This window comes from Pseudophryne corroboree, chromosome 1, assembly GCF_028390025.1.
Source record: "Pseudophryne corroboree isolate aPseCor3 chromosome 1, aPseCor3.hap2, whole genome shotgun sequence".
Classification (NCBI taxonomy): domain Eukaryota; kingdom Metazoa; phylum Chordata; class Amphibia; order Anura; family Myobatrachidae; genus Pseudophryne; species Pseudophryne corroboree.
This window is the reverse complement of record NC_086444.1, coordinates 1,229,242,641-1,229,268,590: the sequence shown is the minus strand read 5'-3', so window position 1 is coordinate 1,229,268,590 and position 25,950 is coordinate 1,229,242,641. Positions and strand designations below refer to the sequence as shown.

Below are 25,950 nucleotides of genomic sequence, written 5' to 3'. Positions count from 1 at the left end.
GCGGAGCTGGTCAGGAAAATGGCGCTGAGTGCTGAGGAGAATAAGCTCCGCCCCTTTCACGGCGGGCTTTTCTCCCGGTTATTAGGAAAACTGGCCTGGGTTAAATACATACATATAGCCTTAATGGCTATATGTGATGTATTTATTTGCCTCTAAGGTAATCTATATTGTTGCCCAGGGCGCCCCCAGCAGCGCCCTGCACCCTCCGTGACCGAGATCAGTGAGCCGTGTAGCAACAATGGCGCACAGCTGCAGTGCTGTGCGCTACCTTCATGAAGACTGAGGAGTCTTCTGCCGCCTGTTTCCGGACCTCCGTTCTGCCGTTCTTCAGCGTCTGTAAGGGGGATCGGCGGCGCGGCTCCGGGACGAACCCCAGGCTGACCTGTGTTCCGACTCCCTCTGGAGCTCAGTGTCCAGTAGCCTAAAACTTCAATCCTCCTGCACGCAGGTGAGTTGCAAGTCTCTCCCCTAAGTCCCTCGTTGCAGTGATCCTGTCGCCAGCAGGAATCACTGATTAGAAACCTAAAAAAAAACTTTTCTAAACAGCTCTTTAAGAGAGCCACCTAGATTGCACCCTCTCGGACGGGCACAAAAACCTAACTGAGGCTTGGAGGAGGGTCATAGGGGGAGGAGCCAGTACACACCATGTGACCTAAAAAGCTTTTTTAGATGTGCCCTGTCTCCTGCGGAGCCCGCTATTCCCCATGGTCCTGACGGAGTCCCCAGCATCCACTAGGACGTTAGAGAAATGGGCATTATAACGTCCCTGACGGTGTTTTAGACGCCTGGACAGATACTAATATGTTTGCCGGCCGTCTCATGTCGTCAACCGACTTGCAGCGTGTTGACATTTATCACGTAATTCCTTAAATAAGCCATCTATTCCGGTGTCGACTCCCTAGAGAGTGACATCACCATTACAGGCAATTTGCTCCGCCTCCCAACATCGTCCTCATACATGTCGACACACACGTACCGACACACAGCTCACACACAGGGAATGCTCTGATAGAGGACAGGACCCACTAGCCCTTTGGGGAGACAGAGGGAGAGTTTGCCAGCACACGCCAAAAACGCTATAATTATACAGGGACAACCTTTATATAAGTGCTTTTCCCTTATAGCATTTTAATATATGTAGTCATATCGCCAAATCAGTGCCCCCCCTCTCTGTTTTAACCCTGTTTCTGTAGTGCAGTGCAGGGGAGAGCCTGGGAGCCTTCCCACCAGCATTTCTGTGAGGGAAAATGGCGCTGTGTGCTGAGGAGAATAGGCCCCGCCCCCTTTTCGGCGGGCTTCTTCTCCCGTTTTTCTGAGACCTGGCAGGGGTTAAATACATCCATATAGCCCCCAGGGGCTATATGCTATGTATTTTTAGCCATAAAAAAGGTATTATACATTGCTGCCCAGGGCGCCCCCCCAGCGCCCTGCACCCTCCGTGACCGCTGTGTGAAGTGTGCTGACAACAATGGCGCACAGCTGCAGTGCTGTGCGCTACCTCAGGAAGACTGAAAAGTCTTCTGCCGCCTGCTTCTGGACCTCTTCCATCTTCGGCATCTGCAAGGGGGGTCGGCGGCGCGGCTCCGGGACGAACCCCAGGGTGAGACCTGTGTTCCGATTCCCTCTGGAGCTAATGGTGTCCAGTAGCCTAAGAAGCCAATCCATCCTGCACGCAGGTGAGTTCACTTCTCTCCCCTAAGTCCCTCGATGCAGTGAGCCTGTTGCCAGCAGGACTCACTGAAAATAAAAAACCTAAAAACTTTTTCTAAGCAGCTCTTTAGGAGAGCCACCTAGATTGCACCCTGCTCGGACGGGCACAAAAACCTAACTGAGGCTTGGAGGAGGGTCATAGGGGGAGGAGCCAGTGCACACCACCTGATCCTAAAGCTTTATTTTTGTGCCCTGTCTCCTGCGGAGCCGCTAATCCCCATGGTCCTGACGGAGTCCCCAGCATCCACTAGGACGTTAGAGAAATAACTGAAATAAAAACAGCGTATTCTGAAGTATTTTTTTCCTCCTATAGTTTATTCGCCTCACCCTATTATGCCACAATAGGGCCCATTTTATAAGATAGATATACCACGCTTGGGTGTGCGGGCGTGCTCTTATATACACTAGAGATGAGCGGGTTCGGTTTCTCTGAATCCGAACCCGCCAGAACTTCATGTTTTTTTTCACGGGTCCGAGCGACTCGGATCTTCCCGCCTTGCTCGGTTAACCCGAGCGCGCCCGAACGTCATCATGACGCTGTCGGATTCTCGCGAGACTCGGATTCTATATAAGGAGCCGCGCGTCGCCGCCATTTTCACACGTGCATTGAGATTGATAGGGAGAGGACGTGGCTGGCGTCCTCTCCGTTTAGAATAGATTAGAGAGACACTTGATTTACTAATTTTGGGGAGCATTAGGAGTACTCAGTACAGTGCAGAGTTTTGCTGATAGTGACCACCAGTTTTATTTATAATCCGTTCTCTGCCTGAAAAAAGCGATACACAGCACACAGTGACTCAGTCACATACCATATCTGTGTGCACTGCTCAGGCTCAGGCCAGTGTGCTGCATCATCTATTATCTATATATAATATTCTATATATCTGTCTGACTGCTCAGCTCACACAGCTTATAATTGTGGGGGAGACTGGGGAGCACTACTGCAGTGCCAGTTATAGGTTATAGCAGGAGCCAGGAGTACATAATATATTATATAGTGAGTGACCACCAGACACACAGTGCAGTTTATTTAATATATCCGTTCTCTGCCTGAAAAAAGCGATACACACAGTGACTCAGTCACATACCATATCTGTGTGCACTGCTCAGGCTCAGGCCAGTGTGCTGCATCATCTATATATATTATATATCTGTCTGACTGCTCAGCTCACACAGCTTATAATTGTGGGGGAGACTGGGAAGCACTACTGCAGTGCCAGTTATAGGTTATAGCAGGAGCCAGGAGTACATAATATTATATTAAAATTAAACAGTGCACACTTTTGCTGCAGGAGTGCCACTGCCAGTGTGACTAGTGACCAGTGACCTGACCACCAGTATATATAATATTAGTAGTATACTATCTCTTTATCAACCAGTCTATATTAGCAGCAGACACAGTACAGTGCGGTAGTTCACGGCTGTGGCTACCTCTGTGTCGGCACTCGGCAGCCCGTCCATAATTGTATATACCACCTAACCGTGGTTTTTTTTTCTTTCTTTATACATACATACTAGTTACGAGTATACTATCTCTTTATCAACCAGTCTATATATTAGCAGCAGACACAGTACAGTGCGGTAGTTCACGGCTGTGGTTACCTCTGTGTCGGCACTCGGCAGCCCGTCCATAATTGTATATACCACCTGTGACAGGACGATACCGTACGAAAGCACTCGCAGCTTCCGCGTCCCGTTGACTGCGCACAGAATGGAAGGTCAAGCCGCACGAGGCCTGACCACATAGGGGATTCCCGCTTACCGTCAGTAACCGCCTGTTACTGACTCCACCCACTGCGCTGTGGGCGGGTTCTCGCTGCCACCACCAAACTCCTAACCTGCCGTGGCGTTTGGAACCACGGTTCTGCTCTGTATGTGCCGACGCACTGCTTTACCACACCTGTGTGGTGTCGACGAATCCCCACTAGCCACTTGCTGGGCCTCTACCGGTAGCTGGCGGAAGGTGGAGCTTGGAGACGTCAGGTGCTTCCCTGGACAGCCGGAGGACGGGGCTAGGTTTGGCCTAACCCTGTTGGTCACAAGATGAAGCAGTCTTCTTGAGGCAAAGGTGTTTATTGCTCAAATAACCTTTAAAAAGGCTCCTCCCTATTGCTAGGGGCAACAGCATACAATTAAGATGTTTCAGCAGAAGAAGATGTTACAATACACCATCCTATGGGCCAACTGCCCTTCTTTTATCCCTCTCCAAGACCCCTTACCACAGGGGGTAAGCCCGCCCTGTGGTGCACAACCAATCAATGTTTACCCATGAGCTGTGCATGCTCTGGTCTCATGCACACCCAACATTGGTCCCTATGGACAGTGGGGAGTGGTCGGTCTCCTTGGACTCTCCCATCTGGGAGAGCAGGGTACTCCCACGGTGCCGTTCAGTCTGGCTGGGGGGAGGTTTTCCCTCCTAAACTGACTTCCAGAAACCTGCCCGGGACCCCTCTCACTGCCTGCAGCCTGGATTTGGGCTCCAGAGCTGGGCAGCCTGGCTCCCCGGTCCAGGTTTCCTGGCCACAACGGCTGATCTCCATGGAGCTCCAAGAAACCACTCAGCTTGTTTTATAGCTAAGCTGCTTCTCTTTCTCCCTGTGCCCATTGGAACTGTGAGGCTGGATGGGAAAGCATTCCGTTTTTAGGGAAAAGGTCTGGGAGAATCCATCAGCCTGCACAGCCATGGATTCCCCCCTCCTGGGACACACAATCAAGTAAGTGCAATTTCTCTTTAAATACATTACATTTTAAATCACACTGTACATTTCCCTGTAACTATACACTGAGCCTGTGCCCTGCAGACTCTACATACTCAGGCACTGCAGTGCCTTCCCTAGCCCTGCAGCCTGGCTGCTAGGGCTCTCCCTCTCAGTGCTGGAGGTATGGGGCTGGCTTCCCCCATCCTCCAGCCTGCCTCCCTGCCTCTGGGGTTCCAGGGAGCTGGCTCTCCCTGTCCCCCCAGTGTGGCACTACTCAGTGGCCTCGCCGCACGCAGCGGCGCACCCCCCTGTACCTAAGCCCGGCGGCCCGGGACTCTGGTCCCGGCCGCCGTGACCCTGGCTTTTTTCAGCGCTGAGGTGCCAGGAGCGTAGCTCCCGGACCCCAGCGCTTCACCATCCTGCTAGGCAGCCTAATGTGCCCACGCCGCTAGGGAGCCGGCTAGCCCGGTCCCCCATGCGCGGCGCTGACTGGTAGCCTCGCTGCAGCGTCCGGCGGGGAGCCGAGCTGCAGCGCACCCCCCTCGCCGGCTAGCAGCCCGGGACGTCCGTCCCGGCTGCTGCGGCTGGCCACCCGTGCTGGGCTGAGGCGCTGGGAGCAGAGCTCCCGGCCCCCAGCGGCGGCTCTCACATAGAGCACTGCAGCGGGAGCCGAGCTCCCAGCCGCAGCGCTCACCCTTCTCCCCGGCGCGCACACTCCAGTGCGCCCGGGGCTACACTGACCGCTGCCGGGAGCGGAGCTCCCGGACTCCGGCGGTCAGCGGCTGCCCTCTCCCCCGGCGTGCACACTCTGCTGAGCGCGCCGGGGGCTGTCCTCCCTGCCGTGGTCTCCGGAGGGGTCCGGGACCACGGCACAGTTAAAATACAGCATGTAAAACATTTAATACAACCCGGCGCCTAGCGCCCAATACATTTTCAAATCTGGCGCCAAGCGCCCATTGTCCTGTAGAATGGCGCCGGGCACTAGGGGTTAACCCCTTCAGTGCCGCAGGCGGCCATTCTCCTCGTGGCTGGGGTCCCTCCGGCCACACTCCTCCCCCCCCATTCAAGCGGGTCAACCAGGGACCCATGTCCCAACGATTTGGGTCCTGGTCCCGCAGTCCGTTGGGGTGAAGGGGACGCTACCTGGGGGGTGCAGGCTCTGGCCTAGACAGTTCATCCATAGTGTAGTGGGCCCCTCTTCGTGGGTGCACAATGTTCAAATAGTCCACCTGAAGTCCAAGTTCAAGGCTCCACCACAAAAGTCTGTCCAATTCCCCCAAGGTAGGTTCCAGCCACCTAACAGGTAGGTGGTAAGTCACCACTGTGGGGGGCCGGTTACAAACAAGTGCCACCCACGGTGTCCCAACTGTGGCATACCCCACCTCCCACAATAGCAGTTTTCTGCTCAAACAGGCCACAGGGTGCTCCTGCCCATATGGCTCTTTCTGGCTCGGTACTGCTCCCAGTCCGTGCAGTGGCGCAATAGTTCGTAACACACAGTCCTGGTCAAGAATGTGCGCCATCAGCACTGGAGCGGGTACCCGAGCCTCCTTCAATGACTGGAATGCCAACTCGCGAGCGGGTGCAAAGTCCACTGACTTGGGAATGCCCTTCCTAGCCATCTCTGTCAAGGGGTTCACTACAGGACTAAAGTCAATGACAACATGTCCGTAGGGCCTTACAGGTTCTAAGGTCAGTACCGGTCTGGGTGATGTGGGTCGGGGACAGCCTCTGGTTGCCTCCACCCCCTCTGGGTTGGGCCTACCCCTGTCTCCTCCCACATGGTGCCCCAGGCACTGCACCTCCGTCATACCTATCTGGCAACTGTCTGCCCTAACTGTCAGACCCGCCCTCCAATCCTCTTCTGTCGACATATGACTCGGGAAACCTACCCTGTCACCTAGGCCTACTCTTTCCTCCTCGTCCGCTACCTGTGCCGCAGTGATGGCGGCCAGACCACCAGCCTCTGGATCCTGTGTGGCAACCACTACAGTGAGGCTGCGTGTCTTCCCCGATCTACTGCGCACAGGCAGGGGTCCTGCTATGTCCACAGCAACTTGCTGCAAGGGTTCTCCTATGGGCAGAGGCCCAGAGACAACACAACCGCGGTAGTGCCCCGGCTGCCAACGCATGGCACCAGCCTTACATGTGGTCTGGGCGTCATCAGACATTCCAGACCAGGGTAAGCTCTGTGTCAGGCACTTCAGGGTACGGTCTATCTCCGGGTTGCTGTCCAAAGGGGTTTCGCTGGCAACCGACACCGGTTGCGCAGGAAAGTTCCCTGAGGGGACCAGTTGGACACATTCCCTATCTGGTCTATCCCCTCCCACTTTCCTGGCTACCCTGTACCTTAACCCTTCCCGCCAGGTCAAACTTCCCGCCCCAACCCGGTCAAGGCCGCTGCCAGAGTGGCGCCTCATGCCTTTCGGGGATGGGTCGGAGAGTTGAACCTCCCTAAACTCCTGCCTGTGGCCCTCAATCTCTCCTAAATTGGGACACTCTACAGGGGGATCTAGGTGGGGACTACTAGGGTCAGTCTGGTAGGGGTCAGTCATGGAAAAGTCAGTGTGGTTTCTCATACTCACCGCCGGAGTTGGCAAACCACTTGGGTCAGGAGCATCATTGGGCACCCCCACAGGATCAAACGAGCTGGAACCGACATCCTCTGCGTTGCTAGTGGACGTGGGCATACCAGAGGCAAAAGGCATGCGGGGTAGATGTGCTGATCTAGCCGCTGTAATCTTTTCCTCTGGGCTGGTTGATGCTGTGGTTGGCTGTGCTGGCAGTTGTCTAGCAGCTGTAGTCTTTTCCTCTGGGCTGGGCTGTGCTGGAGTAGCTGATGTCAACGGTGGGTTTGGAACTTGACTCCGGGGAATGGCGCCAACAAACGTAGTGACGATCCCACCACCCAGATCATTTCCTAGGACCACATCAGTTGGGAGACCATCCATGACGGCAACTTCTCGCAACTCTGGTCCAGCTCCCCAGTCCAGGTAGACTCTTGCCATGGGAACCGCTTTTTCTGTTCCTTCTGCCAGGGTGATCGTGGCAGTGCGACCCTGCAATACTGCAGCAGGATCTATAAGGTGGGGGCTCACCACAGTGATTGAGGCCCCAGAGTCTCTTAGGCCTTCTCCCTGCAGGGGTCCCACGTGGACTGGCTGCAGGTGCCTCCACATGTTGTGTAGGGGCTGTTTGGCCATGCAGGTGACTCTCTCCGCAGAGTGCACCTGTCTCTCGCCACACTCCATCGGACTGACTGGAGGGGGAATAGTCTCTGTAGGCTCATCTCCTCTCGTCAAACAAGCGATCCGGGCTCCAGCACTCGGATTTGGGGCACGAGTCTGGGGTGCTTGGGATGCAGGGCAGTTCATCCTCAGATGTCCGATTTTCCCACAGCCGTAGCACTTCTTCTCCAGTCGTGGCACCGATGATCTCTGATCAGTTGCAGGGACGCTGCGGTGCGGTTGCTGGCCAAGAGCACCCGGGTTGGAAGATGCTTGTCTTTGGGGTTGATGAGCTGAAGAGGGTGGTTCCCTTGGTGGTACAGTCTGTTGGAGCTGGCTGCTGGCGGGGCGCTTCTGCCCCCGTGGCCGAATTGCCACATACTTGTCTGCTAATTGGGCAGCCATCTTTAAGCTGGGTGGCTCCCGATCTAGCACCCACTCCTTCACTTCTTGGGCGCACCGGCGGTAGAACTGCTCCCTGCAGATCAGGTCGATCAGTGCGTCCCATGTAGTGGCTTCCGAATCCTTCACCCACTTCACCACGTACTGCCGCAGCTGGGTGGCGAACTGCTCATGGGTGCTGCTAGGATTCTTGGGCAAGTCTCTGAACTTCTTCCTGTAAGACTCTGGAGTGATGAAGAATCGCTGGAGGAGGGCCTTCGCGACTTCGTCGTAGTTCCCACAGTCCTCCGTCGCCACTCCTCGATAGGCCTCCAAGGCCTCTCCATGCAGAGTGGGCACAAGGTGTCTCACCCACTCTGACTTGGGTAGATCGTGTAGTTTACAAGTCCTTTCAAAAACTTGCAAATGTCCATCAATGTCCCCATCACTGTCTGCAAACTTGGCAAACTGAATACGTCCTGATCTGTGAACAACAGCTGACAACGGCTCCCGGGGTACCACGGCCTGTGGTGCCCGCTCATCACGCCACATCTGGATGATGATCAAGCGCTCTTGCTCCGTTGCCCTTTCCCCCAATTCCGCTAGCCGATCTGCTAGGGTATCCGGGCCGCCCCCCCTGGGACGTTGGGATCCTGGCCCTGCTAGGGATTGCCGGGAAACATTGCTGCTGTGAGAGAGGGCGGGGCTTGTGGTTCTCACCGGTTCCTTACGAAGGTCCACTGGTGGGCCGTCCTCTGCGATGCTGACGCCGTCAGTGCTTTCCACCTCCGCCCGATGAGACTCCTCCCAGCTCCTGAGCGCCGCCTGCATGACGCTCCTGGACGCGTTGGAAGGGATTTCCACACCCTTCCCCTGGCATACGATCTCCAGATCCTCCTTGGACATTCCGCTGAATTCCGTCATCTTGTGCGTTCTCCAGCGCTGCAGTTACTCCTCTCCTGAGTAACTCGGCTTCTCCAATCGGGTGATGAAAAGCCGCCTGGGATTATCCCACCACTATGCCACCAATTTCTGTGACAGGACGATACCGTACGAAAGCACTCGCAGCTTCCGCGTCCCGTTGACTGCGCACAGAATGGAAGGTCAAGCCGCACGAGGCCTGACCACATAGGGGATTCCCGCTTACCGTCAGTAACCGCCTGTTACTGACTCCACCCACTGCGCTGTGGGCGGGTTCTCGCTGCCACCACCAAACTCCTAACCTGCCGTGGCGTTTGGAACCACGGTTCTGCTCTGTATGTGCCGACGCACTGCTTTACCACACCTGTGTGGTGTCGACGAATCCCCACTAGCCACTTGCTAGGCCTCTACCGGTAGCTGGCGGAAGGTGGAGCTTGGAGACGTCAGGTGCTTCCCTGGACAGCCGGAGGACGGGGCTAGGTTTGGCCTAACCCTGTTGGTCACAAGATGAAGCAGTCTTCTTGAGGCAAAGGTGTTTATTGCTCAAATAACCTTTAAAAAGGCTCCTCCCTATTGCTAGGGGCAACAGCATACAATTAAGATGTTTCAGCAGAAGAAGATGTTACAATACACCATCCTATGGGCCAACTGCCCTTCTTTTATCCCTCTCCAAGACCCCTTACCACAGGGGGTAAGCCCGCCCTGTGGTGCACAACCAATCAATGTTTACCCATGAGCTGTGCATGCTCTGGTCTCATGCACACCCAACATTGGTCCCTATGGACAGTGGGGAGTGGTCGGTCTCCTTGGACTCTCCCATCTGGGAGAGCAGCGTACTCCCACGGTGCCGTTCAGTCTGGCTGGGGGGAGGTTTTCCCTCCTAAACTGACTTCCAGAAACCTGCCCGGGACCCCTCTCACTGCCTGCAGCCTGGATTTGGGCTCCAGAGCTGGGCAGCCTGGCTCCCCGGTCCAGGTTTCCTGGCCACTACGGCTGATCTCCATGGAGCTCCAAGAAACCACTCAGCTTGTTTTATAGCTAAGCTGCTTCTCTTTCTCCCTGTGCCCATTGGAACTGTGAGGCTGGATGGGAAAGCATTCCGTTTTTAGGGAAAAGGTCTGGGAGAATCCATCAGCCTGCACAGCCATGGATTCCCCCCTCCTGGGACACACAATCAAGTAAGTGCAATTTCTCTTTAAATACATTACATTTTAAATCACACTGTACATTTCCCTGTAACTATACACTGAGCCTGTGCCCTGCACAGACTCTACATACTCAGGCACTGCAGTGCCTTCCCTAGCCCTGCAGCCTGGCTGCTAGGGCTCTCCCTCTCAGTGCTGGAGGTATGGGGCTGGCTTCCCCCATCCTCCAGCCTGCCTCCCTGCCTCTGGGGTTCCAGGGAGCTGGCTCTCCCTGTCCCCCCAGTGTGGCACTACTCAGTGGCCTCGCCGCACGCAGCGGCGCACCCCCCTGTACCTAAGCCCGGCGGCCCGGGACACTGGTCCCGGCCGCCGTGACCCTGGCTTTTTTCAGCGCTGAGGTGCCAGGAGCGTAGCTCCCGGACCCCAGCGCTTCACCATCCTGCTAGGCAGCCTAATGTGCCCACGCCGCTAGGGAGCCGGCTAGCCCGGTCCCCCATGCGCGGCGCTGACTGGTAGCCTCGCTGCAGCGTCCGGCGGGGAGCCGAGCTGCAGCGCACCCCCCTCGCCGGCTAGCAGCCCGGGACGTCCGTCCCGGCTGCTGCGGCTGGCCACCCGTGCTGGGCTGAGGCGCTGGGAGCAGAGCTCCCGGCCCCCAGCGGCGGCTCTCACATAGAGCACTGCAGCGGGAGCCGAGCTCCCAGCCGCAGCGCTCACCCTTCTCCCCGGCGCGCACACTCCAGTGCGCCCGGGGCTACACTGACCGCTGCCGGGAGCGGAGCTCCCGGACTCCGGCGGTCAGCGGCTGCCCTCTCCCCCGGCGTGCACACTCTGCTGAGCGCGCCGGGGGCTGTCCTCCCTGCCGTGGTCTCCGGAGGGGTCCGGGACCACGGCACAGTTAAAATACAGCATGTAAAACATTTAATACAACCCGGCGCCTAGCGCCCAATACATTTTCAAATCTGGCGCCAAGCGCCCATTGTCCTGTAGAATGGCGCCGGGCACTAGGGGTTAACCCCTTCAGTGCCGCAGGCGGCCATTCTCCTCGTGGCTGGGGTCCCTCCGGCCACACCACCTAACCGTGGTTTTTTTTTCTTTCTTTATACATACATACTAGTTACGAGTATACTATCTCTTTATCAACCAGTCTATATATTAGCAGCAGACACAGTACAGTGCGGTAGTTCACGGCTGTGGCTACCTCTGTGTCGGCACTCGGCAGCCCGTCCATAATTGTATATACCACCTAACCGTGGTTTTTTTTTCTCTCTTTATACATACATACTAGTTACGAGTATACTATCTCTTTATCAACCAGTCTATATATTAGCAGCAGACACAGTACAGTGCGGTAGTTCACGGCTGTGGCTACCTCTGTGTCGGCACTCGGCAGCCCGTCCATAATTGTATATACCACCTAACCGTGGTTTTTTTTTCTTTCTTTATACATACATACATACTAGTTACGAGTATACTATCTCTTTATCAACCAGTCTATATATTAGCAGCAGACACAGTACAGTGCGGTAGTTCACGGCTGTGGCTACCTCTGTGTCGGCACTCGGCAGCCCGTCCATAATTGTATATACCACCTAACCGTGGTTTTTTTTTCTTTCTTTATACATACATACTAGTTACGAGTATACTATCTCTTTATCAACCAGTCTATATATTAGCAGCAGACACAGTACAGTGCGGTAGTTCACGGCTGTGGCTACCTCTGTGTCGGCACTCGGCAGCCCGTCCATAATTGTATACTAGTATCCAATCCATCCATCTCCATTGTTTACCTGAGGTGCCTTTTAGTTGTGCCTATTAAAATATGGAGAACAAAAATGTTGAGGTTCCAAAATTAGGGAAAGATCAAGATCCACTTCCACCTCGTGCTGAAGCTGCTGCCACTAGTCATGGCCGAGACGATGAAATGCCAGCAACGTCGTCTGCCAAGGCCGATGCCCAATGTCATAGTACAGAGCATGTCAAATCCAAAACACCAAATATCAGTAAAAAAAGGACTCCAAAACCTAAAATAAAATTGTCGGAGGAGAAGCGTAAACTTGCCAATATGCCATTTACCACACGGAGTGGCAAGGAACGGCTGAGGCCCTGGCCTATGTTCATGGCTAGTGGTTCAGCTTCACATGAGGATGGAAGCACTCAGCCTCTCGCTAGAAAAATGAAAAGACTCAAGCTGGCAAAAGCAGCACAGCAAAGAACTGTGCATTCTTCGAAATCCCAAATCCACAAGGAGAGTCCAATTGTGTCGGTTGCGATGCCTGACCTTCCCAACACTGGACGTGAAGAGCATGCGCCTTCCACCATTTGCACGCCCCCTGCAAGTGCTGGAAGGAGCACCCGCAGTCCAGTTCCTGATAGTGAGATTGAAGATGTCAGTGTTGAAGTACACCAGGATGAGGAGGATATGGGTGTTGCTGGCGCTGGGGAGGAAATTGACCAGGAGGATTCTGATGGTGAGGTGGTTTGTTTAAGTCAGGCACCCGGGGAGACACCTGTTGTCCGTGGGAGGAATATGGCCGTTGACATGCCAGGTGAAAATACCCAAAAAATCAGCTCTTCGGTGTGGAGGTATTTCACCAGAAATGCGGACAACAGGTGTCAAGCCGTGTGTTCCCTTTGTCAAGCTGTAATAAGCAGGGGTAAGGACGTTAACCACCTCGGAACATCCTCCCTTATACGTCACCTGCAGCGCATTCATAATAAGTCAGTGACAAGTTCAAAAACTTTGGGTGACAGCGGAAGCAGTCCACTGACCAGTAAATCCCTTCCTCTTGTAACCAAGCTCACGCAAACCACCCCACCAACTCCCTCAGTGTCAATTTCCTCCTTCCCCAGGAATGCCAATAGTCCTGCAGGCCATGTCACTGGCAATTCTGACGAGTCCTCTCCTGCCTGGGATTCCTCCGATGCATCCTTGCGTGTAACGCCTACTGCTGCTGGCGCTGCTGTTGTTGCCGCTGGGAGTCGATGGTTATCCCAGAGGGGAAGTCGTAAGCCCACTTGTACTACTTCCAGTAAGCAATTGACTGTTCAACAGTCCTTTGCGAGGAAGATGAAATATCACAGCAGTCATCCTACTGCAAAGCGGATAACTGAGGCCTTGGCATCCTGGGTGGTGAGAAACGTGGTTCCGGTATCCATCATTACTGCAGAGCCAACTAGAGACTTGTTGGAGGTACTGTGTCCCCGGTACCAACGACCATCTAGGTTCCATTTCTCTAGGCAGGCGATACCGAAAATGTACACAGACCTCAGAAAAAGAGTCACCAGTGTCCTAAAAAATGCAGCTGTACCCAATGTCCACTTAACCACGGACATGTGGACAAGTGGAGCAGGGCAGGGTCAGGACTATATGACTGTGACAGCCCACTGGGTAGATGTATGGACTCCCGCCGCAAGAACAGCAGCGGCGGCACCAGTAGCAGCATCTCGCAAACGCCAACTATTTCCTAGGCAGGCTACGCTTTGTATCACCGCTTTCCAGAATACGCACACAGCTGAAAACCTCTTACGGCAACTGAGGAAGATCATCGCGGAATGGCTTACCCCAATTGGACTCTCCTGTGGATTTGTGGCATCGGACAACGCCAGCAATATTGTGTGTGCATTAAATCTGGGCCAATTCCAGCACGTCCCATGTTTTGCACATACCTTGAATTTGGTGGTGCAGAATTTTTTAAAAAACGACAGGGGCGTGCAAGAGATGCTGTCGGTGGCCAGAAGAATTGCGGGACACTTTCGGCGTACAGGCACCACGTACAGAAAACTGGAGCACCACCAAAAACTACTGAACCTGCCCTGCCATCATCTGAAGCAAGAAGTGGTAACGAGGTGGAATTCAACCCTCTATATGCTTCAGAGGTTGGAGGAGCAGCAAAAGGCCATTCAAGCCTATACAATTGAGCACGATATAGGAGGTGGAATGCACCTGTCTCAAGCGCAGTGGAGAATGATTTCAACGTTGTGCAAGGTTCTGATGCCCTTTGAACTTGCCACACGTGAAGTCAGTTCAGACACTGCCAGCCTGAGTCAGGTCATTCCCCTCATCAGGCTTTTGCAGAAGAAGCTGGAGGCATTGAAGAAGGAGCTAAAAGGGAGCGATTCCGCTAGGCATGTGGGACTTGTGGATGCAGCCCTTAATTCGCTTAACAAGGATTCACGGGTGGTCAATCTGTTGAAATCAGAGCACTACATTTTGGCCACCGTGCTCGATCCTAGATTTAAAGCCTACCTTGGATCTCTCTTTCCGGCAGACACAGGTCTGCTGGGGTTGAAAGACCTGCTGGTGACAAAATTGTCAAGTCAAGCGGAACGCGACCTGTCAACATCTCCTCCTTCACATTCTCCCGCAACTGGGGGTGCGAGGAAAAGGCTCAGAATTCCGAGCCCACCCGCTGGCGGTGATGCAGGGCAGTCTGGAGCGACTGCTGATGCTGACATCTGGTCCGGACTGAAGGACCTGACAACGATTACGGACATGTCGTCTACTGTCACTGCATATGATTCTCTCAACATTGATAGAATGGTGGAGGATTATATGAGTGACCGCATCCAAGTAGGCACGTCACACAGTCCGTACTTATACTGGCAGGAAAAAGAGGCAATTTGGAGGCCCTTGCACAAACTGGCTTTATTCTACCTAAGTTGCCCTCCCACAAGTGTGTACTCCGAAAGAGTGTTTAGTGCCGCCGCTCACCTTGTCAGCAATCGGCGTACGAGGTTACATCCAGAAAATGTGGAGAAGATGATGTTCATTAAAATGAATTATAATCAATTCCTCCGCGGAGACATTGACCAGCAGCAATTGCCTCCACAAAGTACACAGGGAGCTGAGATGGTGGATTCCAGTGGGGACGAATTGATAATCTGTGAGGAGGGGGATGTACACGGTGATATATCGGAGGGTGATGATGAGGTGGACATCTTGCCTCTGTAGAGCCAGTTTGTGCAAGGAGAGATTAATTGCTTCTTTTTTGGGGGGGGTCCAAACCAACCCGTCATATCAGTCACAGTCGTGTGGCAGACCCTGTCACTGAAATGATGGGTTGGTTAAAGTGTGCATGTCCTGTTTTGTTTATACAACATAAGGGTGGGTGGGAGGGCCCAAGGACAATTCCATCTTGCACCTCTTTTTTCTTTTATTTTTCTTTGCATCATGTGCTGATTGGGGAGGGTTTTTTGGAAGGGACATCCTGCGTGACACTGCAGTGCCACTCCTAGATGGGCCCGGTGTTTGTGTCGGCCACTAGGGTCGCTAATCTTACTCACACAGCTACCTCACTGCGCCTCTTTTTTTCTTTGCGTCATGTGCTGTTTGGGGAGGGTTTTTTGGAAGGGACATCCTGCGTGACACTGCAGTGCCACTCCTAGATGGGCCCGGTGTTTGTGTCGGCCACTAGGGTCGCTTATCTTACTCACTCAGCTACCTCATTGCGCCTCTTTTTTTCTTTGCGTCATGTGCTGTTTGGGGAGGGTTTTTTGGAAGGGACATCCTGCGTGACACTGCAGTGCCACTCCTAGATGGGCCCGGTGTTTGTGTCGGCCACTAGGGTCGCTTATCTTACTCACACAGCGACCTCGGTGCAAATTTTAGGACTAAAAATAATATTGTGAGGTGTGAGGTATTCAGAATAGACTGAAAATGAGTGTAAATTATGGTTTTTGAGGTTAATAATACTTTGGGATCAAAATGACCCCCAAATTCTATGATTTAAGCTGTTTTTTAGTGTTTTTTGAAAAAACACCCGAATCCAAAACACACCCGAATCCGACAAAAAAAATTCGGTGAGGTTTTGCCAAAACGCGTTCGAACCCAAAACACGGCCGCGGAACCGAACCCAAAACCAAAACACAAAACCCGAAAAATTTCAGGCGCTCATCTCTAATATACACACTGCAATGCGGTGTGTATATCGGACTGCGCCCGCACACCCAAGAGTGGTATATGTATTACTATATATGTGCATACACACACATACATATTACCAGCTGTGTGCGTTACTGACCGAGTGTGACAGGTGCTCAGTGTATAACATTAGCCCCTGACGGCAGCTAGTGGTCACTGCAGTGGTCTGCATCGGTAATGTAAGGAGAGGTAATGGGAGTAATTCAGAGTTGATCGTAGCAGCAAAATTGTTAGCAGTTGGGCAAAACCATGCTGCACTGCAGGTGGGGCAGATGTAACATGTGCAGAGAGAGTTAGACTTGGGTGGGTTATTTTGTTTCTGTGCAGGGTAAATACTGGCTGCTTTATTTTTACGCCACCATCTCCTTAGTTACCAGAGAACACAAAATGGCTGCCACCACAGTCTGCGGATACACTGTACCGGAGCATTAAATACAGACACAGCAGCCAATCCACCCCTACAGCTACCAATCCCAGTAACTCCTAGCGTAATAATGAACCAGAGGCAAATACACAACCCCGTCCATGTATACTGCTATACAACAGAGCCGTGTCATATCCTGTCAGCAGAGCCCTGCCTATACCCCAGCACTTACAGTCCCTAAATCGGCGCAGGGTGGGAGGTCATTGTTAGGGGTGTGGACACATTCACAATGGGGGTGGCGTTTCTTCCTATGCAGACTTACTAGGGACACCACAAAGAACACAGGAGGGAGCGTTACAGAGCCTAAAATGGCTGCTCACGGGACATGCAATGTCAGACTTCTCACAGTGAGCCTGTCAGCCAATCAGCGCAGTGTCCGCCATCTTGTCACCCAATATCCATGAGCATATCCTATACAGGAACTTGTGCTTCAGGATATCTACTCTGAAGGAACAGATTGCATTAACATACAGTGGCAAAATGTCCGCCTTCTAGGCGAAGAGAGCACTGTACTGAGCTCAGGGGTAATAGCAGCGGCCCAGGTATATACCGGGAATGCAACAGGCCAGTCCCTAGTGTGAGGACGAAGACGGCGTGACGCTAGAAGTATGGTGTGCTCACCATTATGCGTGGCGCAGACTCAATGAGGAACTTGGAGTGGGAAGAGAAATCCGAAGATGTCCCCAAATCATGGGGGACGCTAAGTACTGCAACACACAGAGAGCTGAGGGGATGACGGAGGCACAGACACCCCCACACACACGCTACATGGAGGCACAGAGACCCCCACACACACGCTACATGGAGGCACAGAGACCCCCACACACACGCTACATGGAGGCACAGAGACCCCCACACACACGCTACATGGAGGCACAGACACCCCCACACACACGCTGCATGGAGGCACAGACACCCCCCACACACACGCTGCATGGAGGCACAGACACCCCCCACACACACGCTACATGGAGGCACAGACACCGCCACACACGCTACATGAGGCACAGACACCGCCACACACACGCTACATGGAGTCACAGACACCCCCACACACACGCACTACATGGAGTCACAGACACCCCCACACACACACTACATGGAGGCACGGACACCCCCACACACGCTACATGGAGGCACAGACACCCCCCCCCACATGGAGGCACAGACACCCCCCCCCACATGGAGGCACAGACACGCTACATGGAGTCACAGACACGCTACATGGAGACACAGACACGCTACATGGAGTCAGACACCCCCACACACACTACATGGAGTCACAGACACACTAAATGGAGTCACAGACACCCCCACACACACTACATGGAGTCACAGACACCCCCACACACGCACTACATGGAGTCACAGACACCCCCACACACACGCACTACATGGAGTCACAGACACCCCCACACACACACTACATGGAGGGACAGACACCCCCACACACACACGCACTATATGGAGTCACAGACACCCCCACACACGCACTACATGGAGTCACAGACATCCCGCACTACATGGAGTCACGGACACCCCGCACTACATGGAGTCACAGACACACTAAATGGAGTCACAGACACCCCCACACACGCACTACATGGAGTCACAGACACCCCCACACACACGCACTACATGGAGTCACAGACACCCCCACACACACGCACTACATGGAGTCACAGACACCCCCACACACACACTACATGGAGGGACAGACACCCCCACACACACAAACTACATGGGAGTCACAGACACCCCCACACACACGCACTACATGGAGTCACAGACACCCCCACACACACACGCACTACATGGAGTCACAGACACACACCCACATGCGCCCTACATGGAGTCACAGACAAGCACACACGCACTACATGGAGTCACAGACACCCCCACACACACGCACTACATGGAGTCACAGACACCCCCACACACACGCACTACATGGAGTCACAGACACCCCCACACACACGCACTACATGGAGTCACAGACACCCCCACACACACGCACTACATGGAGTCACAGACACCCCCACACACACGCACTACATGGAGTCACAGACACCCCCACACACGCACTACATGGAGTCACAGACATCCCGCACTACATGGAGTCACAGACACCCTGCACACAAGCACTACATGGAGTCACAGACACCCCCACACACACACGCACTACATGGAGTCACAGACACCCCCACACACACGCACTACATGGAGTCACAGACACCCCCACACACGCACTACATGGAGTCACAGACATCCCGCACTACATGGAGTCACAGACACCCTGCACACAAGCACTACATGGAGTCACAGACACCCCCACACGCACTACATGGAGTCACAGACATCCCCACACACATGCACTACATGGAGTCACAGACATCCCCACACACACACACACGCACTACATGGAGTCACAGACATCCCCACACACACACACACACACTACATGGAGTCACAGACATCCACACACACACACTACATGGAGTCACAGACATCCCCACACACACACGCACTACATGGAGTCACAGACATCCCCACACACACACACGCACTACATGGAGTCACAGACATCCCCACACACACACACGCACTACATGGAGTCACAGACATCCACACACACACACACACGCACTACATGGAGTCACAGACATCCCCCCACACACACACACACACACTACATGGAGTCACAGACATCCCCCCACACACACACACACACACGCACTACATGGAGTCACAGACATCCCCACACACACACACTACATGGAGTCACAGACATCCCCACACACACGCACTACATGGAGTCACAGACATCCCCACACACACGCACTACATGGAGTCACAGACATCCCCACACACACACACTACATGGAGTCACAGACATCCCCACACACACGCACTACATGGAGTCACAGACATCCCCACACACACACACACACACTACATGGAGTCACAGACATCCCCACACACACACACACACACACACACGCACTACATGGAGTCACAGACATCCCCACACACACACGCACTACATGGAGTCACAGACGCACACACACACACTACATGGGAGTCAGACACCCCCACACGCACTACATGGAGTCACAGACACACATACATGCACTATATGGAGTCACAGACACGCATACACGCACTATATGGAGGCACAGACACGCACAGGAATACATACACTACATGGAGGCACAGATACACCCACACATACACACCACATAGAGACACAGAGAAACACACACACGAGGCACAGACACCCAGAAATGGCCCCCAGATACGCACAGACACTTGGCGCTCTGCGCGGCTGGCCACCAAAGAGCCACATAAGCGTAATACTCTGCATGACTGACCACTAGACATGTACAGGGGGTGGGGGTAGGACATCCTCTGACTGGGTGCAGCTATGGGGGGATCCCACACAGCGGATGGGCATGGGTAGGCAATATGCTCTGCACGGCTGGCCACCACTGATGCACAACTGCTTAATACTCTGCATGACTGACCTCCAGACATGCACAGTAGACACACCCAGCACTATACATGGGGAAACTATACATAGATCCAAACAACGCTCTGCATGGGGAAACCTCTATATAGACATATACTGCTCTGCAAAGGGGGAACCTGTACATAGACACACGCAATGCTCTGCAAAGGGGGAACCTGTATAGACCACACGCAATGCTCTGCAAAGGGGGAACCTGTATAGACCACACGCAATGCTCTGCAAAGGGGGAACCTGTATAGACCACACGCAATGCTCTGCAAAGGGGGAACCTGTATAGACCACACGCAATGCTCTGCAAAGGGGGAACCTGTATAGACCACACGCAATGCTCTGCAAAGGGGGAACCTGTATAGACCACACGCAATGCTCTGCAAAGGGGGAACCTGTATAGACCACACGCAATGCTCTGCAAAGGGGGAACCTGTATAGACCACACGCAATGCTCTGCAAAGGGGGAACCTGTATAGACCACACGCAATGCTCTGCAAAGGGGGAACCTGTATAGACCACACGCAATGCTCTGCAAAGTGGGAACCTGTATAGACCACACGCAATGCTCTGCAAAGGGGGAACCTGTATAGACAACACGCAATGCTCTGCAAAGGGGGAACCTGTATAGACAACACGCAATGCTCTGCAAAGGGGGACCCTGTATAGACAACACGCAATGCTCTGCAAAGGGGAACCTGCACATACACAATGCTCTGCAAATGTGAACCTGTACATATACACACTGCTCTGCAAAGGGGAATCCGTACAAACGAATACACAAAATGATCTGCATGGGTAAACTACATACTCACACAAACTCTACATGCGGAAACTGCATAACCACATTGCTCATCACAGGGATCCTCTGCACACACACACACATACAATGCTCTGCACTGGGAACTTCTGCATGCTCTGCTCTGGGAGCTTCTACATGCTGTATACATACACAATGCTCTGCACTGGGAGCTTCTACATGCTGTATACATACACACAATGTTCTGCACTGGGAACTTCTACATGCTGTATACATACACACAATGCTCTGCACAGGGAACTTCTACATGCTGTATACACACACAATGCTCTGCACTGGGAACTTCTACATGCTGTATACATACACACAATGCTCTGCACTGGGAACTTCTACATGCTGTATACATACACACAATGCTCTGCACTGGGAACTTCTACATGCTGTATACATACACAATGCTCTGCACTGGGAGCTTCTACATGCTGTATACATACACAATGCTCTGCACTGGGAACTTCTACATGCTGTATACATACACACAATGCTCTGCACTGGGAGCTTCTACATGCTGTATACACACAATGTTCTGCACTGGGAACTTCTACATGCTGTATGTATACACACACAATGCTCTGCACTGGGAGCTTCTACATGCTGTATACACAATGTTCTGCACTGGGAACTTCTACATGCTGTATGTATACACACACAATGCTCTGCACTGGGAGCTTCTACATGCCGTATACATACACACAATGCTCTGCACTGGGAACTTCTACATGCTGTATACATACACAATGCTCTGCACTGGGAGCTTCTACATGCTGTATACACACACAATGCTCTGCACTGGGAACTTCTACATGCTGTATATACACACAATGCTCTGCACTGGGAACTTCTACATGCTGTATATACACACAATGCTCTGCACTGGGAGCTTCTACATGCTGTATACACACACAATGCTCTGCACTGGGAACTTCTACATGCTGTATACATACACACAATGCTCTGCACTGGGAGCTTCTACATGCTGTACACAATGCTCTGCACTGGGAACTTCTACATGCTGTATACACACACAATGCTCTGCACTGGGAGCTTCTACATGCTGTATACATACACACAATGCTCTGCACTGTGAACTTCTACATGCTGTATACATACACACAATGCTCTGCACTGAGAACTTCTACATGCTGTATACATACACACAATGCTCTGCACTGGGAGCTTCTACATGCTGTATACATACACACAATGCTCTGCACTGGGAACTTCTACATGCTGTATACATACACAATGCTTGCACTGGGAGCTTCTACATGCTGTATACATACACACAATGTTCTGCACTGGGAGCTTCTACATGCCGTATACATACACACAATGCTCTGCACTGGGAACTTCTACATGCCGTATGCATACACACAATGCTCTGCACTGGGAACTTCTACATGCTGTATACATACACAATGCTTGCACTGGGAGCTTCTACATGCTGTATACATACACACAATGCTCTGCACTGGGAGCTTCTACATGCCGTATACATACACACAATGCTCTGCACTGGGAACTTCTACATGCTGTATACATACACACAATGCTCTGCACTGAGAGCTTCTACATGCTGTATACACACAATGCTCTGCACTGGGAACTTCTACATGCTGTATATACACACAATGCTCTGCACTGGGAACTTCTACATGCTGTATACATACACAATGCTCTGCACTGGGAGCTTCTACATGCTGTATACATACACACAATGCTCTGCACTGGGAACTTCTACATGCTGTATACACACACACAATGCTCTGCACTGGGAACTTCTACATGCTGTATACATACACACAATGCTCTGCACTGGGAACTTCTACATGCTGTATAATACATACACAATGCTCTGCACTGGGAACTTCTACATGCTGTATACACACAATCTCTGCACTGGGAACTTCTACATGCTGTATACACACAATCTCTGCACTGGGAACTTCTACATGCTGTATACATACACACAATGCTCTGCACTGGGAACTTCTACATGCTGTATACATACACAATGCTCTGCACTGGGAGCTTCTACATGCTGTATACATACAAACAATGCTCTGCACAGGGAACTTCTACATGCTGTATACATACACAATGCTCTGCACTGGGAGCTTCTACATGCTGTATACATACAAACAATGCTCTGCACTGGGAACTTCTACATGCTGTATACATACACACAATGCTCTGCACAGGGAACTTCTACATGCTGTATACATACACACAATGCTCGGCACTGGGAGCTTCTACATGCTGTATACATACACACAATGCTCTGCACTGGGAACTTCTACATGCCGTATACATACACACAATGCTCTGCACTGGGAACTTCTACATGCCGTATACATACACACAATGCTCTGCACTGGGAACTTCTACATGCTGTATACACACAATCTCTGCACTGGGAACTTCTACATGCCGTATACATACACACAATGCTCTGCACTGGGAACTTCTACATGCCGTATACATACACACAATGCTCTGCACTGGGAACTTCTACATGCTGTATACACACAATCTCTGCACTGGGAACTTCTACATGCCGTATACATACACACAATGCTCTGCACTGGGAACTTCTACATGCCGTATACATACACACAATGCTCTGCACTGGGAGCTTCTACATGCTGTATACATACACACAATGCTCTGCACTGGGAACTTCTACATGCTGTATACATACACACAATGCTCTGCACTGGGAACTTCTACATGCTGTATACATACACACAATGCTCTGCACTGGGAGCTTCTACATGCTGTATACATACACAATGCTCTGCACTGGGAGCTTCTACATGCTGTATACATACAAACAATGCTCTGCACTGGGAACTTCTACATGCTGTATACATACACACAATGCTCTGCACTGGGAACTTCTACATGCCGTATACATACACACAATGCTCTGCACTGGGAACTTCTACATGCTGTATACATACACACAATGCTCTGCACTGGGAACTTCTACATGCTGTATACATACACACAATGCTCTGCACTGGGAACTTCTACATGCTGTATACATACACACAATGCTCTGCACTGGGAACTTCTACATGCTGTATACATACACACAATGCTCTGCACTGGGAACTTCTACATGCTGTATACATACACACAATGCTCTGCACTGGGAACTTCTACATGCTGTATACATACACACAATGCTCTGCACTGGGAACTTCTACATGCTGTATACATACACACAATGCTCTGCACTGGGAACTTCTACATGCTGTATACATACACACAATGCTCTGCACTGGGAACTTCTACATGCTGTATACATACACAATGCTCTGCACTGGGAACTTCTACATGCCGTATACATACACACAATGCTCTGCACTGGGAACTTCTACATGCCGTATACATACACACAATGCTCTGCACTGGGAACTTCTACATGCTGTATACATACACACAATGCTCTGCACTGGGAACTTCTACATGCTGTATACATACACACAATGCTCTGCACTGGGAACTTCTACATGCCGTATACATACACACAATGCTCTGCACTGGGAACTTCTACATGCTGTATACACACAATGCTCTGCACTGGGAACTTCTACATGCTGTATACACACAATGCTCTGCACTGGGAACTTCTACATGCTGTATACATACACACAATGCTCTGCACTGGGAACTTCTACATGCTGTATACATACACACAATGCTCTGCACAGGGAACTTCTACATGCCGTATACATACACACAATGCTCTGCACTGGGAACTTCTACATGCTGTATACATACACACAATGCTCTGCACTGGGAACTTCTACATGCTGTATACATACACACAATGCTCTGCACTGGGAACTTCTACATGCCGTATACATACACACAATGCTCTGCACTGGGAACTTCTACATGCTGTATACATACACACAATGCTCTGCACTGGGAACTTCTACATGCCGTATACATACACACAATGCTCTGCACTGGGAACTTCTACATGCCGTATACATACACACAATGCTCTGCACTGGGAACTTCTACATGCCGTATACATACACACAATGCTCTGCACTGGGAACTTCTACATGCTGTATACACACACAATGCTCTGCCCCGGGATCCGCTACAGAGTCACACACTGCTCCGCACAGCACACGGGTGAGACACCCGGCGCCGCTGCCGCCCGTTACTCACCGCCCCGAGCACAGGAACTCTGTAACTGTTACTGCACTGCGCTCGTGATGCCCGCCCGTCCCGCCGCCAGGGACCCCGCCCACATACCCTGACCACGCCCATACAATGTGACCACGCCCACTCTCCCCGCTCATCGCCGTTACGGTTCGCACCCGCCCACACAGCCTGGCGACGCCCAGCACACGTGTGACACCCGCCCCCGTGTGTTATGGTCTGGTGCCGGGCATCACGCTGGGGATTGGCCGTTGGGGTACCTACCTGGCAGGTCGCCGTATTATGCAGTACATGGCCATCGGTGGTTTCATATGACACACACCGATGGTCGTTCCTGAACTTTCGCTGACTGACCTGTGGGCGGGGCCTCGTGGGTGTTGGGGGCGGAGCTATGGTCTGTGTGTCCCTACACTCTAGAAAAAAACAAAACAGTCATCTGATCTGTGGTTCAACTTCTCCCCCATCAATGGCCAAAGTATATTCCCCATCCGCCATATACCACGCCGTGCCTTCACCATCCGCCATATACCACGCCGTGCCTTCACCATCCGCCATATACCACGCCGTGCCTTCACCATCCGCTATATACCACGCCGTGCCTTCACCATCCGCCATATACCACGCCGTGCCTTCACCATCCGCCATATACCGCGCCGTGCCTTCACCATCCGCCATATACCACGCCGTGCCTTCACCATCCGCCATATACCACACCGTACCTTCACCATCCGCCATATACCACGCCATGCCTTCACCATCCACCATATACCACACCTTGGCTTCACCATCCGCCATATACCACGCCGTGCCTTCACCATCCGCCATATACCGCGCCGTGCCTTCACCATCCGCCATATACCACGCCGTGCCTTCACCATCCGCCATATACCACACCGTACCTTCACCATCCGCCATATACCACGCCATGCCTTCACCATCCACCATATACCACACCTTGGCTTCACCATCCGCCATATACCACGCCGTGCCTTCACCATCCG

General features: G+C 52.4%; 1 protein-coding gene across 12 annotated transcripts in view; it reads right to left on the bottom strand.

Moving 5' to 3' along the window:
- Positions 1-25,049, bottom strand: part of LOC134931284 (PC-esterase domain-containing protein 1A-like) — a 124,367-nt gene extending 99,318 nt beyond the window's left edge. For 9 of the 12 annotated variants that reach the window (XM_063925400.1, XM_063925403.1, XM_063925410.1 and 6 more), the window contains exon 1: positions 24,956-25,049. The gene's annotated coding sequence lies outside the window, so the exon portion shown is untranslated. The other 3 variants (XM_063925406.1, XM_063925407.1, XM_063925408.1) reach the window with 3 other exon arrangements.
- Positions 25,050-25,950: the final 901 nt, after the last annotated feature.